This window comes from Phascolarctos cinereus, unplaced genomic scaffold (genome assembly GCF_003287225.1).
Source record: "Phascolarctos cinereus isolate Bilbo 61053 unplaced genomic scaffold, phaCin_HiC Scaffold_1;HRSCAF=81, whole genome shotgun sequence".
In the NCBI taxonomy this organism is placed as follows: domain Eukaryota; kingdom Metazoa; phylum Chordata; class Mammalia; order Diprotodontia; family Phascolarctidae; genus Phascolarctos; species Phascolarctos cinereus.
In genome coordinates, this window is record NW_027555514.1 from 41,387,255 (window position 1) to 41,403,001 (window position 15,747).

Consider the following 15,747-nt stretch of genomic DNA (forward strand, 5'->3'; position numbering starts at 1 on the left):
GTCACAAAGAAGGTGGCAACCTGTACCAGTGGAAGGAGTTTCTCCCCCAGGGAGCTCTCTTTACCAATGAGATCACAGATCCAGTCCCAGTCTCTATCAATCTTAAAAACAAGGGTTCATTTCCAAAAGCATGTGAATGGTAGCCTCTTTGGATAAGAGGACATGAGTGGGTTGGTATCTGCATCCTTAGAGGGAATATTTACACTGATGAGATCATACACAGATCTAGGTGTTCAAAGTGAAAAGGACCAACAAGCCTTTGTCCTACTATGTGTTAGGTGCTGGAAATGCAAAGCCACAAGAAGGAAATGGTTCTTGTCCTCAAGAAACTCACTGCCTATTAAGGGAGACCGTGAGTATATCTGTCAATAAATGAAAATTAATGAGGTAATTTGAGGAGGGGAGCAGAGGGGAGGGTGTCAGGAAGCTGTGAGGGACAGGAAAAGATCTAGAGTGATGCCTGAACAGAGCCTTGAAAGAAACCATGGAGCCTAAAAGACAGAGGGAGAGGCACATGTGTGTGTCTACAGACCTAGATACATATGTGCATGACAAATAACTAGATGCCTGTGGGGTCCTTTCCAGCTGTGGATCTTTGAGTCTATGAGTTCATAGATATACATTTGTCTATGTGATGCGGAAATGGAACTAGTCTGTAATTGTTTAAAAACTCAGACACAAAAATCACAGGTTGCTTGTGTGTGTGTGTGTGTGTGTGTGTGTGTGTGTGTGTGTGTGTGTGTGTGTGTTATGCAGATGGGGGAGGGTCAGGGAGGTGACAGCTCTCCCTGAGAAAGGAAACACCTGGAATTCATCAGTTCCCTTGACAGCCCAGAACGAGGTCTTGCAGCCTTAAAGAGACAGGTGACTCATCATTTCCTCTGCATGTTTTCAGCGGGCTTGAGAGATGCCACTTGGTATTTTTCCACTTAGAGGTCTCTTTTGGGGGGAGGTCCTCTGAAAAGCCCCCAAGAGGATTTTAGTGTCAACCCTTCCTGATGAGGAGTGCTATGGGGGATCCTGGGTCTGGTGCCTAGTGCTGAGAAAACAACTGCAATCTCTAATTATTTCCCAAGCTTCAGATACGCCCTGGGGCACCTCGAGTCCTCCCACCTTTCAATTATCTCCAGAGTGGGCCACAGCCTTGAGCTCCCAGAAGTCTCTCTGCTTGTCTGAGCTTCTGAAGGGAGCTTCTCCAGGGAGAGCTGTGCTGTCCTGTCCTCCACCTGCAGGGTACCAAAGCCAGGCAGAGATGACGGATGCGCTGGCAGGAATTCTGGAGGAAGGCCTGGGGAGGCAGCTATGCCCTGGGGTGATCTGAGGGCTGCTAGGAAGGACCCCTGCCTCAACATCTCCCCTACTGTACGCAGGCAAAAATGGACAGTATCATTTCTTAGAGGTTTGGAGAGTTTTGCAATTGCTATCTCATTTAGGTCTCCCAGCAACCTTATGGGGTAGGTACTAAAGATATTAGTCCTCCCCCTGCCCCCATGAGGAAACAGAGGCTCAGAGAATTTAGGTAACTGCTCCTAGGCCATGTAGTCAACAAGAGTTTATCCAGGGCCTGTCATATATCCAGGGTCACAGAATTCGTTGTTGTTTCTCCTTCATTCTCAAAGAGGACCGTGACATCAGGAAGGTGATGCCATGACTTGCAAGTGAATTGGATTTAAGTGAGAGAGGACTGTGCAAAGTCACCAGCCTCACTTTCTCCTCCCGAGCCATCTGGGTCCAGCTGCAAGAATATAGATCAAGACAATTGGAGATGGTCCTGGCTGCAGTGGGAGACCTTGGTCTTTTTAAGTGAAGGTCTTAATGCCGGCTCAGTTTGACTGAGGCAACACCTATTCAGTGAGTAAGGCTAGGTAAGAAATGAGCCAAGGAATGGCCCCTTTTATCTAATTAAAAAAAAAATCAATCTTCAAGGGAAAGACCCTCAGGGTTTCTGGCCAAAACAGAAACAGTTGCTATTTACATTCGCTCTGAGCCAATCAGGGCCCAAACAATGACCAAGTGGGCCTTGGCCTGGGACCCATTGTTGGCCAGTCAGTGACAGCTAGAATGATTTGGCTTTAAGAACCATATTTCATTGAAATGACTTTTAAGTTTCTTTTTATTCTGACTCTATCACTCTGTGTGTCTTCAAGTCCAGTGTTCCAGTCACCATACTATTTTTGTCCTATGTTAGAGTGTCTTCTATGGCACCAGAACGGTCTTGCTCTCTGGCAGGGGAGCTTCACCTTTTGGGTCATGGACCCCTCATGGTGAAGCCTATGGATCCCTTCTCTGAAACATGTTTTTAAATGCATAAAATAAAATACAAAGGATTACAAAGGAAATCTATGAGAAGGAATAGTTATCTAAATATTAAAAAAAAAACCCAACAAGCTTGGAGACACCAGACTGATCCCCAGCTGTAAGGTACCTCCTTTCTAATATCTTTAATGGAAAGATAGCACCTAATCTGGGGACAGGCTTTGTCCAGTGTGACACACAGCAACTCAGTAACAGAGGCAGGACTGGAATCCAGATCTTCCCAATTCTAACCCAAGGCTTCTCCTATTACAGAAGGCTGCCTATTTATGCTTTTTCAGGAACAAACTCAGCTGCCTAGTTTTTCCCTGGCTTCTGAAAGTTCAGGCAGCCACCCATACGATCAAAATCGTATCACTGGGATCACAGGGGACCCTTTCAGGTGTGTCAGGGAGACAACAAGATTCAACTCCTTGCCACAGGATGGCCTTTTTTTTTTTAAAAGAATTTCTATCACATTATATTAGTCAGTTATTATTATGATTATTGTTAAATTATTATGCTTAGTCAGTTAACAAGCATTTATTAAGTGCCTACTATGTACTACTGACTGAGAACACAAAGAAATACAAAAGACAAGTGTCAAGCTTCAAGTCTAATGAGGGAGATAATAAGCAAACAAAGATGTACATACAAGATAAGTACAGGATAAATTGGGAATAATCAGCAGGGAACAGAATCATCCAATTCCATTCATTTGCTAGATTCAAAGGGTCAGACCTGTGAAGAATCTTAGAGAATCTCTAGTTCACCTCCTTCATTTAATGGAAGAAACTGAGGCCCAGAATTTTGAGGTGATTTGTCCAAAGTTATGTAGGTAAAGTGTCAGAGGTGGGATTTGAACCCAAGTCCTAAATCCTAGGTTCTTTCAACTATGCCATCACATCAACAACAGTTTTTCTAATGCCCACTGTCCAGTATAGTCAGCCCTGTGCTATGTGGAAAAGTTAAAAAAAAAAAAAGAGGTGGTCCGTAACAGCATCCCTGACCTTGAAGAACAGCAGTGCCCTGTAGACACTCAAGATTGTTAGCTCAATGACAGCAATAATTCACATTTATATACTATTTTAATGATGGTGGGGCAAGTTCCTCCAACAATCCTGTAAGGGGGGTAGAAATGTTGAGGTTTAGGGGTGCTAGGACCCAGAAATATTGACAGCAAGAGACGCGAGTCCTGCTTGAATGAATTTGGCCCAAGCCCTCTTTCAGCCAAAGACAAGGTTTATTAAAGATCCGCCATATTGGCCAGACTCTTAAGGAATCTAAACATTTGTGACACTCCTAATGACAAGCAGGCTTGAGCAAGTCTCAGTCATTGGCTAGATTTTAAGAATCAGAGCCCCTTAATGGAGGCAAGATAGACCTTATATACAGAAAGACTGTGGGAGGGATCTAGGAGTGGCCAAGTAGTTTGGGGTAGCTGGAGGACGGGCTAGGGAGGGTCTTGTTGGGACTGACTAGGAGGTAGAATGGGGTTTAGATGGGATCAAGGGTGGGAAGTGGCTGGGGGCCATCTGGAGGTAACAGACAATGGAGGACGAGGCTAAATTAAGGGTAACAGAATTGGGAAAGCGGGCACACCCCAACAAGGAAAGGCCAGTTGATAGGACCATAGCCTCAAGTGACTGCTAGAGACTTCCTTGACCAAGTGGGAGAGGCCAAGGAGAGTCAAAGGTAGGGGTCCCTAGGGCCCGCAGACAAATGGGACTCAAATTCTTTTTGGGGTAAGGGGCAAAGGTCTAGGCTTAGGCCTGTACCCCAAAAAGAATTCTAATTATTGTTCCCATTTTACAGATCAGGAGACTAAGGTTCTCTTCTGCTTACTGCCTGTGTGACTTGGAGCCAGTCATTTTAACATCTTTGGGTTTCAGTTTACTCATCTGCAAAATGAAGGGGGGAGGGGTAGATGAGATCATCTCTGAGGTGCCTGTCAGCTCCAAGTAGAAGACCCTATGACTCACATTGAGCTTTGGAGAGGTGAAGGGAGAGGCCTGTGGTCACCCTGTAAGCACGGGAACCAAGAGTTAGACTCAAGTCTTGTGACAGCATGTTTCTTTCACTCTCAGTAGACACACAACATTCCTTTGAGGTTCTAAGGAGGACTAGGTGGTTTAATTAGATGCACCCCATTGTCACCCCCTTTCTTTGCAAGGGAGCGGCAACAATCCAGGAATCACAATTTCTTCTGCCTTCTCCTTCCCCTCCACTTCCAAATTACAGTCTGGAGAAATCATTAAGATTGAAGGAATTTGGAGCCAACCCTGAATTTAAAGGAAAGAATGGTGTTTAAAAACATGATCCTGGCATGGAAAATTCATTACCAGGAATAGAGTGTGTTTTACTCCTGACTCTTCTGAGGATGGTTCAGCCTGCTACAGACAACACTGGACTAGAGAGACATGGGAATGGGCCTCAGTGTCCTCATTTGTAAAATGAGGGTATTGGTCTAAGGTCCTTCCAGATTTGACATCCCAGGATCCCATCTAGTGCATCTTCCCACACCCAAACAGGGCTTCTTCTAAGCCATCTTTGACTCATAGCTGTTGTACATGGCATTTTGAAGGATGACTCATCTCTTGGCCTCAACTTTACCCTCTGTGAAATGGAAATAGATAGATGTCAGGGACATTGTGAGTCATCAGAAATTGTGAAGATCCTGGGTAAAAATACCTAAAAAGTGTGTCAGCAAGGTGTGCCTCTGTCTTCCTGGGGCATCCACCTAGGGGCCTTCCTCTGGATTTTTTGATATTAAATGAATGTTGTTTGCTTCTCTACCTGACCAACCCACCTTTTCTGTTCATACAAGTGTCTGTTTAAAATATATGTCTCATATGTAATGCTCTTCCTTAGGGGTCCTGGGCCTAGAGGTAAGCTCTATATGGATGTCAGTATATAGTGAGGCAGCTTGGTATAATGGGCAAAGAGTTGCCTTGGAGCCAGCTGGCTTGGACTGGGGTTCAAGGCCCCCCTCTGCTGACACACACTGGCTGTGTGACCCTGGGCAAGTCACTTAACCTCTTGGAGCTCAAGGCAAACCTCTTGAGTTGTAAGTTGCAAAAAAAAAAAGATGCTGATCTGCCTTGGTAGATGGAACTTCCTTACCTAGGACATCTCTATAGCAATGAAATCACACATTTAGTCCCTAGTTCCTATATAGTGATATAGGATATTTCACATTCCTGAAATGTTCCTTGAGCAGGAAAGCCTGATAACACAGCAGTAAGTCAGGAAGGCAGAAAATGGTGTCCTAAGAAAAAGTGGTTCAAGTAGTAAGAAAAGCTCAATCTACCAGCCTGATTAGGTATAAAGGCCAAGGCCAAGGTGATGTCCACACTGGTTTTCCAGGGCTGCCAAGGGAATTTCCCCAGATATTCCTACTCTCTGTCGAAATGATAAGGAGGGGAATTCAAGGACCGTGTCCAATGTCCCAGGGATGCACCACGTGCCATTCAGAGAGTGTCTCATGACCTGCTTCCCATGTATGTACGTATAATACAGCATATTGTAAGCTGAAATAGCATTGGGCCCCCAACCTCCCTCTCCAGGGTCTCCCATGGAAGTAAGGCTGAAAGGACCTTGGTGTGGAGATAGCAGACTGTGGGCAAACCGCATGTGAGACAGTCTGCACATGTCCGGGAGAAATCTGTAATCTCTCACATTCTGTAGATTGTGCAAACTAATTTGTCATACAAAATAGTTTAAAGATCAGGGATTCTTACCCTGGTGTCCATGAACCAGGGGTTTGTGGGTAGATTGCAGAGGTATCCATGAACTTGGGATGGAAAAAAAAAAGTCTTTATTTTCACTAACCTCTAACGGAAATTCAGCATGTCCTTTAATTATAAATCTAGGCAACAAACCATTATTCTGAGAAGGCTTTACCAGCCTACCAAAGGGGTCCATGACATGAAAAAGTTCAAGAACCCTTGGCTTGTATAGGGGATCTCAAAAGTCTTCGTACAGCTTCAGCTTAAGGTGATTTTCCCAAGGTCACACAGTCAGTGTGTGTCAAAGACAAGACTTGAATCCAGGTCTGAACCAATTGGCTCCAAGGTCAACTTTCTACTTACTACATCAAGTTGCCTCACTAAATACCAATGTAATACTTGTATAGGAGGTGCCTCCAGGCTCAGACTTAAGACTGCACTAGGACTTTTGAGACACCTTGTATAAACCAGTAAGTATAGGCCTCATCTGTATAATCAAGTTATCTTCAAATACAAAGGCAGTGGTAGCTCCCAAAGGCCTGTTATTAAAACACACTTCATTACTGTTGACAAGTGGAAACCATAGGCAGGCAATTCCATTTATATTAGTGTCAATTACTGTATAAGACAGTGTTGTTTAACTCCTTTTCTGGGTACTGGAAGGTATTGGATAGGAATTGTTTATTGGGGAGTAGTTTTTTAAAGAATTTCCTTTTTATAGGGCAGCTAGATGGTAAAGTGGATAGAGTACTGACCCTGGATTCAGGAAGACTTGAATTCAAATCCAGCCTTAGAAGCTTGACACTAACTAGCTGTGTGACCCTGGGCAAATCACTTAACTCCATTGCCTAGGCAAAAAAAAAGAAAAATGTCCTTTTTATTATGAATTCATCAAATATCAAGAAACATGAATATTTGAACAAAGAACATAAAAGAAGACTGAACACGAAATTGTCAATTTCCATTACTCACACTTTGGGTTTTTTTAAAAGTGTGCACTAAATTCAACACAACAGCCACAAAAGTGCCCTGTGGACCTGCATTCCCTGCTGAACCTCTGTCCACTTTTCAAGAGTGACTGTTGCATGAAAATAAAACATATCAGTACAACAAAAGAATTTTAAATGAATTCATTTTATAATTATATTATGGGATTTAATTTTTTTTTTAAGTATTTATTTTTTTCCCCAGATGGGCACCATTTCCCAACCCATGAAAATCACTTGCCACAAGGAGACCAGAAGAACCTGAGCACCACTTCAGGCACCAAACAATTGATCTCTTTGCCAGGCATAGAAATATGGCAGTTAAAAGACAATAGTGGTGGCCTTTTGTATGGTATTAGGGAAAGGAGAGAAGCAGTTGAGGAGAGAACAAGTTTATAGAAAGCTTGGTGAAGGACCCAATTTAGTGGGATCATCCCAAGGGCGGTAAGGGAGGAAGCTTGAAGAAGGACAACAAACAGGTAAATTTTCCAAATTTCCCTAATGCACTCTTCTCCTCATCACTGACAATGAAGCTGCCATGTTTGGACTCTCACAGTACAGTCCTTGAGGTACTACATGAGACAGCAGAAATGGAGGAAAACAAAGATGGAGAGATCAGTTGGTTAGACTAAGCAGGCACAGAGGATGCAGAGATGACACAGTGTTGAGAGATTAATTCTCAAAATATTTGAAAGAAAGGAAAATGTCAAACTTCTAAAAAAGACAAAGACTGTGTCATTGCTTTAAAAAGTGATCAAGGGCATATCATTAGACATTGTAATTATTAGATTATTAAAATGTAAGCTTCTTATGAATAGAGATTGTTTCATTCATTGTATGTGCACATACTAGGTGATTAATAAATACTGGCTGATTGGTTGGTCTTTAGCTATGTTATGCCTACTTTTCAGTTTGACCCTAGCCTAACATCCTCTCACTGTCTCCCAACATATACCCAAATTTCCTGCCTTCATACTTTGGCTTACATTCTTTCTTGTGCCTGGAACCCTTCCAACCTTTTCTGAATTCTTACCCAACCTATAAAGCACAACTAAAGTGCTATTTCCTCCAGGAAACCTCCCCTACCTCCCTCCTACTAAGCTTTCTCTCTTATACTTTGTGTGGCACCTTGTTTGAAAAATTATCAATATCTTTTTCATATGATCTTTATTTTTAGATATTTCCCCTAACTAGCAACATATTGCTTATAAAATAAGTAAAAAAGAAAGAGAATAAAAAGCATTTCATTGAAACGAACCAGCAAGTTGATCTATTCTGATTACACCTTGGAGTCCCCTTTTCTTCAAAGAAGAAAAGGAAGTACGTTTTCTTATCTCTTCTCCAAGCCCAACCAGGGCATAAGAACCCTTAGTACCTGCCAATACATACAAGAAGGTCATACATATGTATGGGTCCTGGGATGGATTGGGGTGGGTGTAAGGGAGCCATTTCCTTCTCTGGGTTTCATTTTCCTTCTCTGTAAAATAATAGTAGCAATCTCAATAATTGCTAAGGCTCCCTCCAGGCCTAAATGCTCTGAAGACCTATGAATTATCTTGGAGATACCAAAGCAACCTGCAAAATGAAAGGGTTGGATTGGGCAGTTTCTAAGGTCCCTTCTACCTCCCAAACCTATGATTCTCGGATCCCTCTTGGGGCATGCTGAAGCCTTGGGATGACTTTGGAGGTAGCTGGGGGAGAAGAAATCCAGGAAGATTGACCTCTGTTGAGAGATGTGTATCGTTTGTTCAGGTCTTGCAATTAATTGTTATTCAGATTATCATATAGAGATTGTTGTTTTATATTATTTTGTTGAGTTGATTTACATGTCTGCACATATATAAATGCAAATAAAAAAGCATTGGTGCGTGATTGTTGTGTACTTTTGATTCCCGAAGAACAAAAAATGTAACATGGGTACCCAGAAACCCCAGTGGTGCGGGAGGCACAGCTGCAGGGTGAAAACATCCCAAGTCAGCTTCAAATCCTTCCTTTGGCAATGGGTTCTGCCAATTTGAAGCAAGTCTCCAAATTGTGTGTGCCAAATCTTCTAGACCAAAGGACAAGGAGGTCAGCTGGCTACTGGTGATTTGGGTGTCTTATCACAGTGTCAACAAACTACTTTAATCAATCTCCTGCCAAGTTTGGGCAAATAGTTGGTTTCCAGCTGTTAGCTAATTAATCATTGGTTAAGAAGATTATCATTGACCAATGGATACTCCAGGAGAGACAGCATAGGACTGGCCCAAGTCAGGATGATCCGGGCGCCTCCGTGAGGCTGAAGGCTGTTCATTGAACCTTTCAGTTTCCCAAGCAGCCTCCTAACTGTTGCAGATCAGCTGGTGGTCTTTGTCCCTGTTTGGACTTTCTCCACCATGCCACAGCTGACTCTACACTGTGGAATTTCACTCTGCCCCTGCAGCTAACTCATTCTGGAACGTCATTCCCCGCCTCTTCCTCTGATTGGTTGGTTCCTCCCGGAACCTGCATTTTAAGGAAGGTGCTCAGGCCATCCCAGTCTTTATTCCTCTCCTCTGTGTTCCTCTCCTCCCTCTCCAGAGTTTCTCCATTATGCCTCAAGCAGGTACTTTATTCCTCTTCTTCTCCCTTCCCCCACTCCAATATTCAGCTTCTTTTTATGTGTTGTCTTCCCCACTAGAATGTAAGCTCCTTAAGGGCAAGGACTGTCTTTCCGCTTGCATTTGTATTCCCAGTGTTTATTACAGTGGCTGGGACATAGTAAGTGTTTAATAAATGCTTAATACTTGATCTGCATGAGTAGAAGGAGTATCCCCACTGGAAGCTCTCCACACAAATGAAGTCATGAGTCTAGACAATCGACATTGAATAGGGACCCCTCAGATGACCACCCAACCTACCAGTCAGCCCTAGATTTGCTCTACAATGAGGAGAGTGAATCTCTGGCTCACTTAAAGTGGGTTGGAGACAGCCAATGGGTTGTGTAAATGTGGCTTCTTAAAAAAATGTTACAAGGGAAAGCTCACTGGGGAGGGGAGGGCAGAGGCCATCAAAAACCTTTCTTTTAAAGAGATTTTTAAAAGAAAGGTGTGTAAGGTTGAGAGCACTAGGGGAGTAAAAGGAGTGGGGTCCCCATGTAAAGGACTGTCATCACCACCTGATGGGCAGGGCTTTCTCTCTGGTGCCTTCTTCCTCTCCCCAGCACTGAGCCACGTGGGGCGAAGTTAGGAGGGGCTAAGAATGACTGAGAGGGAGTATGAAAGAGACCAACAGACGGACATCATCATCCCACCTCCTTTTCTCTACTCCTCAAAGCCCATCTACATTTTCAGCTACCCTCTGCTCCTTTGCTCTGGTCTCAGAGAATGAGATGGTTTGTCTTCTGGGCAAGGCTAATTCTTCTACTTGGGTCCTCAGTCCCTCCCTGCACTCTCTCCTTCAGGATTCTGCCCCATCCATCATTCATTCTCTCTTTTCATCTTTAATCCCACGATATCTTCAGGCTTTTTCATTGCCTAAAAACCTGATCAGATCTCCCAAACAACCTTCCCTTCACCCTGCTATGCCCTCATTATCCGTTTGTGCTCTCTTCTCTCTCTCTCTCTCTCTCTCTCTCTCTCTCTCTCTCTCTCTCTCTCTCTCTCTCTCTCTCTCTCTCTCTCTCTTCTCTTCTTCTTCTTCTTCTTCTTCTTCTTCTTCTTCTTCTTCTTCTTCTTCTTCTTCTTCTTCTTCTTCCCTCCCCCACTGATAAAGTACTAGGAAAATCGATCTCTATACCCTGCTTCCACCAACTTAATTCTTTTCAATCCACTTCCAGGCCCACTCCTCTAATGAAACTGCTCTCTCAAAGATCACTTTTCATGTTGTTTGGTCCTTTCAGTGGTGTCTGACTCTCCATGACCCCTTTGGGGTTTTCTTAGCAAAGATACAGGAGTGGTTTGCTATTTCCTTCTCCAGCTCATTTTACAGATGAGAAAACTGAGACAACCAGGGTTAAATGACTTGCTCAGGGTCACACAACTAGTAAGTGTCTGAGGTCACATTTGAACTTGGGTCTTCCTGACTCCAGGCTTGGTGCTCTATACAGTGTGCCACCTCACTGCCCCCAAAGATCACTAATAGTCTTAATTTCTAAATCCAATTGGCCTTTTTGCAATCCTCATAGTTCCTGACCTTTTTGTAGTATTTGACCCAAACTGTTGGTTGTACTCCCTACCTGGATATTCTCTTATCCTTTGGTTTTCATGACACTGTTCTTTCCTGGTTCTCCTCCTACCTGTCTGACTGCTCATATTCAGTCTTTTCCCATGGTTCATCTTTCTCCTCCATCTTTTAAGTGTGATTGTTCCCCAAGGCCCGTCTTAGGCCCTCCTCTTTCTCTGCATTTTCTCCCTTGATCTTATCTATTCTTATGAATTCAGTTGTCATCTAGACAGATGACTCCCAGCTTTCTCTTTCTCTGTTTGCTGTCTATCTCATCTCTAAAGTTTCTCTGCTTCAGTCTTCCTTCAAACTTCACATGCCCTGAACCGATGTAGTCAGAATTTGCTCCTTCTCCTAGGGTCCCTATTATTTTTCTTATGGTACCACCACTCTTTCAGTTACTCAAGTCCCAAAACCCAGTCATCATTGACTCTTCCCCACTCTACCCCCTTCTCCCACATCCAATTAGCTGACAAGTCCAGTCATCTCTATATCCACAGCATTGCTTTCCTCTTGATTTCCATTTTCCCTAATCTCATAGAGGCTATTATCACTTTTTTCCTGGATTATTGTGATGGCATCCAAACTTATTTTCCTGCCTCCAGTCTTTCACCTAACCAATTAATCATCCACAAGCTGCCGAAACTTTATTCAGAATGCTCAGGTCTCACTATGTCACTCCTCTGCACATACGTGTTCACTGGTTTTCTTTGTCTATAACAATGGTCTCTAATTGGTTTTGGTCATCCACCCTACCAGCAAAAAAATCTTAGAACATTTTATGTGTGTGTATACATACACATAATATATACATACATGACACACATACATAAATATACAACACACGTGTAAACACATAATATAATATAGACACATATGCCATGACATATATATAACATGTATATAATATATAACATACACAATACATCTAACATACATAAAGATAGCGTACTCTATATGTAAATAATATACATACTTACAAGATGTAATGAGAACTGGATCCATCCCTGCTTGCTCATCCTGTGTGAATTACTCTGTCCCTCAAAAACAGAAAGGGAGAGTGGAGGCAGCCAGAGCTCTTACAGGAAAGAGTAAGAGGCTAAAACAGGTATGTAGCTTAGAGGGCGAACGGGGGAAGGGAAAATGGGGCAGAGTCAGGCAGGGAGATGCTGGAGGAATGGAGTAGGTGTGATCATGTTGGTGACAAGCTTCGTCTCATAGCTGACTATCACTGACTGCTGCTGAAAGAGTGGGATGCCCCCATCTTACCATCCTTCTACTAGCTAATTGCACCACCTTGGGGTCAGGTCACAGGTTCCCACATTGGAGACCACTGGTCCACAATCTCCTTAGCGCATCATTTAAAGCACCAATGTAATTTCCTTCATATAAGGTTATTTTACATTCATGCTCTTTTCAATCTGGTCAGACTGATCTCATCCTCCCAATATCTGGAATTCATTCCCTCCTCCTCTATACCTATCAAATCCTTTTCTTCTTCCATATCAAAAGTTCCACTGCTACTTCTTCCATGAAGCCATCCGTCCTTCTCCTAATTAAAAGTGTTCTCTCCTTCCTTATATTGATTGGGGTTTTCCTTGGCTCCATCACACTCTGTTTTATACACATTGGGGTGCGTGTTTTATTCTCCGTGATACAATGGAAGCTCCCTGAAGGCAGGGGCTGTGATGTTCTTCATCTTTGCAGCCCCACCACTTAGCACAGTGGCATGTGTATAGTAGGGACGTAACATTTTGGTTTGGAACATGTCTCATACACTTTACTTATGCTACATTAATTTATTTCAATTTGGTTGAACAAGTTAGAAGGGACCTTAATGCTAGATGAGCATCGGTTCTTCAGCTGGAAAGGATTTAGTTTTCTTTAAGTCCAACTCTCTCATTTTCTAGATGGGAAACCCAGGCCCACGGAGGTACAAATTAGATTGTCTAATTGGAGGCATCCTGTTTACCAGCATGCTTTGGTTGGCAGGTATTACATTCCTTTCAGGTGAGCAGGAGGGGAATTCCCCAAATCACCAGGTGTATGAGCAGTGCAGAATAGAGCTGGGTATGAATCTGTTCTTGATCTCAGATTTCCAGAAATCTCAATTCTTTGGGCAGCCTACCTCCCAATGACGTTCCTGACCTTGCCTACCCTCATTCCTCTCAGGCACTTTGCAGTCCAACTTGAAGGGATTACAAAGTCACTGGGGTTGAAGGAGATGACAGATTGAGGACTATCCTTGAATACCCCAGAGGAAAAGGGCAAATTCTTGGTGAACTAACAGCCCAGAAGGGACCTGCTTAAGTCCTGGCTATCTTGGTCTCTCTATCCCTTTCCCCACCCACATATATCCCAAAGAGCTTTTCCATTAGCATACACAAGGCAATGTTATGAATTAGATCGATGTATTTTTCCTCATCTGTAAAATGACAAGGTTAGACTGGATGCTTTCAAGATCACTTGTAGCTCAACATCTATGATCCTATGAATTATACTTTTTTTTCCATCCTGTGGTTTAGTTGGGAAAAGTCTCCTAGCTATTTCTAGAAAGATTATTCAATTATTTTTTAAAATTATTTTTTCTTCTTCTAAACTTACAAAGACCAACAAATCTGAACATTTTCTTCTACAAAAAAGAGGATTGTGTATGAAACCATACCTCTCTTATATATAGCTTATTTTTTAAGCATATCACAAATTCAACATGTTAGTTTCAAAACTCTATTGCTTATCTAAACTTCCCTCTGAATTCTCTTATATTCACTTCTGCTCATTTTTTAAAAATGCTCCAATGATCCTCTTTTATATCTTTCCTTCTATTTTTTGACATTATCCTCCTCTCTTTCCTCCCAAGCCTATCTCTAATAATGATAATAATAATGTAATAAACCTTTCACAGGTAACAAATAATCATAAGCAAAGCAAATCTATACATTGACTGTGTCCAAAAAAAGGTACCTCTAATCCATCACCTCTATGTTAGGAAGCATGTTTGACCCTCAGTCCTCTGGAGTCATAGATCAATTCTTGAGTCCTTCCAATGTGTTTTTCTTTGCAATGCTATTGTTACTGGTCATCATCATCGAGCGTTTATTATGTGCCTACTATGTACCAGGCACTGTGCTAGACTATAAGAATATAAAGAAAGGCAAAAATATGGGGATATTCGTTACTTCATAAACTGTTCCCATGATTCTACTCACTTCACTCTCCATCACTTCATACAAGTTGTCTCAGGTTTCTTCTCAATCATTCTTTTCATCATTTCTATTGATTTGTATAACATAATTTGTTCACCCATTCCCCAGTTGATGGTCACTGCATTGGTTTCTAGTTCTTTGCTTCAACAAAAAGTGTTGTTGTGAATAAGGGCAGCGAGGTGGCACAGTGGATAGAGCACCGGCCTTGGAGTCAGGTTGACCTGAGTTCAAATCTGACCTCTGAACAAACACTTGACACTTACTAGCTGTGTGACTCTGGGCAAGTCTCCAGCCTGAGTTCTTTATTTGGGACTTTGTAGAAGGGCCAGATTCTACTCCTTCCTAAACTTTTAGATGGGAGTAGTTAGATCCTGTGTGTTCCTGACCTCAATTTCTCAGGTTCCTGATACTAGCTTCTACATCTCCCAATGTATCTTCAGTGCTGGCAGTTTTCAAGGCACAGTTAGACCATCCAAGCTCAGAGTACTACAATTTTCAGGGCCTTCTGGAACATCTCAGGTCCAAGTTCGAAGGACTTCTGACCTCTCCAGAGCTCTAGATCAAAGCCTTATGGATTTCTGACTACCCACCCCACCTCTTCCATGAAACTTTTTCAACCCAGCACTCTGGGATGGCAGCCCCACCTTGACCCTGGGGCATAAAATGCTGCAGACTTCAGGTGTGGAACATCTCTGCTCCCAGCCCTGGCTGGTTTTCCTGGCATGGCCCTTCCCTACACTCCATAGACTCTCTTTTTGTGCAATCCTAGGCTGACATAGTGCTTGCCCTCTTGTTCCTCTTTGGATTCCTTAGTCATTATTTGTCCTGGGGTGCTTGTTTCTACATCTCTGCTGGAATACAGGTGGGAGAGGCGGAGTCCTCTTCTTAGACCTTTCACTCAGCCACCTTAACCAAAATTCTCCTTTGACTGTTCTTCTAAGGTCAGAGAAGTATTTGGGAAAATAGAAAGCATGTGGGAGGCAGTGTGGCATAGTGAATCAAACAATCTGCATTCTGTTCTCAACTCTACCACTTACTGCTTATCTGATCTTTAGCCTCAGTTTCCTCATGTGTAGGCTGAAGGGGCTGGACTAGTCTGGGATCCCTTCCCACTCTTGATCCCATGATAGATATTATTGACTCCTTAACTTTCTGCCTAAGAACTCTTCAGTAGTCAGTAGTAGAGGAAGCCAAGAAGCCAATATCCATTAGACTCCCTGGAATGATCTATCATACACACCAATGGGAGTTAGAGTACGAGTCACTAAAATTTGTAGCTACAGCAAAAATTTCATTGTAAGTCATGATCGTCAAGTTCTTCACCCCAATAAAAATTGGTTTAAATAAGTTGCA